The 2500-nt window shown below is 40.7% G+C and overlaps 4 non-coding genes across 4 annotated transcripts; all 4 read left to right on the plus strand.

The window, feature by feature from the left end:
• The first annotated feature begins 156 nt into the window (after window positions 1-156).
• trnap-agg (transfer RNA proline (anticodon AGG)) lies at window positions 157-228 on the plus strand. The gene has a single exon. It is a non-coding gene; the product is annotated as a tRNA-Pro (tRNA).
• Window positions 229-1686: 1458 nt separating this feature from the next.
• Window positions 1687-1758, plus strand: trnap-cgg (transfer RNA proline (anticodon CGG)). Its single transcript has one exon. It is a non-coding gene; the product is annotated as a tRNA-Pro (tRNA).
• Window positions 1759-2044: 286 nt separating this feature from the next.
• On the plus strand, window positions 2045-2116 carry trnap-agg (transfer RNA proline (anticodon AGG)). Its single transcript has one exon. It is a non-coding gene; the product is annotated as a tRNA-Pro (tRNA).
• Window positions 2117-2404: 288 nt separating this feature from the next.
• Window positions 2405-2476, plus strand: trnap-ugg (transfer RNA proline (anticodon UGG)). Its single transcript has one exon. It is a non-coding gene; the product is annotated as a tRNA-Pro (tRNA).
• Window positions 2477-2500: the final 24 nt, after the last annotated feature.

Below are 2500 nucleotides of genomic sequence, written 5' to 3' on the forward strand. Positions count from 1 at the left end.
AGTGTTGGTGGAATAATTGTCCTGACTTTTGTGTTTTGTCACATCTTCTGCAAAAAGAAGAAAAATTACAGTCAAATCAATCGAACCATTTGACTCTGCTTTTTAGATAATATAGAGATTTGTCTGCTTTTTGTTGTATTAAAATCAGTCTTTTGTGGCTCGTTGGTCTAGGGGTATGATTCTCACTTAGGGTGCGAGAGGTCCCGGGTTCAAATCCCGGACGAGCCCTCAGTACTCACAAGTGACCTTGTAACAAGTGAGTCTACATATGAAGCTAGAGGAAAAGAACTGTCCTCTCTGGAACACCTCATTCTGGAAAAGCCGGTGATTTCATGTGAAACTATCAAGTTCATCCAGCCAGGGCCGGCTCTTGGCATAGGCGATATAGGCGGTCGCCTAGAGCGCCATATGCTGGAGGGGCGCCGCCAGGCACCCTTGGCCTTGAGAAAAAAACAAAAACAAATTAAAAACAATAAAAATAAAAATAATTTTCTATGCCCAGTCGCCCTCCTTTGTGTGTTCTCTCTTGAAAATGATTAAAATATTAACAAATAAATAAACAATGATGTTCCTAAAATGTGGTGCTGCTGAGTCACATGACGGGTCAGAGGGATCAGAGGTCAGGTCACAGACAGGTGATGATTTTGTTACGCGATGAAAAGGCCGTCCAAGCCCTCGGGTGCGCAGAACAAAAAGAGAAGAAAAGAGGAGGAGAAGAGGAAGTTACAATATAAAGGTAAAATTAGGCTGTACCATTTTTTAATCATGCCGTTTTGTGTGAAGACGTTTTATTTATTTCTGCTTGCTAGCTACACCGCGTTTAATGTGAAATGCGCACTGCATCGGCGCTGTTTATGTTTGTGATGAGTTTTCATTAGTTTTCTACACAGTTATCATCTCTGCCTGTATGTCCGGTCTGATTTGGTATTTTATTTCAGTTTCATCACGTCATCATTATGTTTGGTCGAGTTGAAAATTAATTTTACCATAGTCATCACTAGTATATTAACAACTGTGTGCCCACTGACACAGTTGCTGCTGCTGGTGCTTAGTTCTCCTACTGTCTTATCACGTTTGATATTGTGCTGAAATTCAGTAGCCAAGTGATGATGCAAGTTGCAGCAGGTTATTATTATTTTTTATTTTTCTTCTTATTACTTGTTTTTGCTTGTAATGTAATACATTTACTCTGTCTGTCTAGATGCACTCAGAAAATTTTTACAGACACCTCAAACAGCTTCTGGAGAGGGGCCTTCTGATCACACATCCACAGAAACACCACTCTCTGAAGCATGTAAGTTTATCCAATTGTTTGTGGTCTCTGACACACTACTATGTTATTGTTGTTGTTACTGAATGGTACAACCTTGTTAGTAATGCCAGTAAATGTAATTTTTAGTCAATTAAAATTAAGTGATTTATTAAGTGAAATAGAATGACACAACAAACTTAATGCAGTGGTGTGACAGTATGGATGAGTAATCTCGCCTAGGGCACTAAATTAGGTAGAGCCGGCCCTGCATCCAGCTATCGGATTCCGGTGTTGGTTGTAGCATTTGTTGAAATAACCCTAACTTTCTTGTACAGCTTCTACAAAACTCAAAATTTTCTTTCCCACCTTTTCTTTGCATTTCAGTTAAAATGGACATTTGCCGAATTTTTCTTCTATTACCACCAGGAGTTTATGGCTCGTTGGTCTAGGGGTATGATTCTCGCTTCGGGTGCGAGAGGTCCCGGGTTCAAATCCCAGACGAGCCCTCAGTACACACAAGTGAGTCTGCTTATGAAGCTAGAGGAAAAAAATCTGTGCTCTCTCAAACAACTCATTCTGGAAAAGCCACTGATTTCATAGGAAAGTTATGTCAAGTTGATCCGGCCATCGTAATCCAGTGTTGGTGGAATAATTGTCCTGACTTTTGTGTTTTGTCACATCTTCTGCAAAAAGAAGAAAAATTACAGTCAAATCAATGGAACCATTTGACTCTGCTTTTTAGATAATATAGAGATTTGTCTGCTTTTTGTTGTATTAAAATCAGTCTTTTGTGGCTCGTTGGTCTAGGGGTATGATTCTCGCTTAGGGTGCGAGAGGTCCCGGGTTCAAATCCCGGACGAGCCCTCAGTACTCACAAGTGACCTTGTAACAAGTGAGTCTACATGTGAAGCTAGAGGAAAAGAACTGTCCTCTCTGGAACACCTCATTCTGGAAAAGCCGGTGATTTCATGTGAAACTATCAAGTTCATCCAGCTATCGGATTCCGGTGTTGGTTGTAGCATTTGTTGAAATAACCCTAACTTTCTTGTACAGCTTCTACAAAACTCAAAATCTTCTTTCCCACCTTTTCTTTGCATTTCAGTTACAATGGAGATTTGTCGAATTTTTCTTCTATTACCACCAGGTGTTTATGGCTCGTTGGTCTAGGGGTATGATTCTCGCTTTGGGTGCGAGAGGTCCCGGGTTCAAATCCCGGACGAGCCCTCAGTACTCACGAGCTACCTTGTA

This window comes from Semicossyphus pulcher, unplaced genomic scaffold, assembly GCF_022749685.1.
Source record: "Semicossyphus pulcher isolate SPU_LCO1_2020_fin unplaced genomic scaffold, fSemPul1.0.p SCAF_10, whole genome shotgun sequence".
In the NCBI taxonomy this organism is placed as follows: Eukaryota; Metazoa; Chordata; class Actinopteri; order Labriformes; family Labridae; genus Semicossyphus; species Semicossyphus pulcher.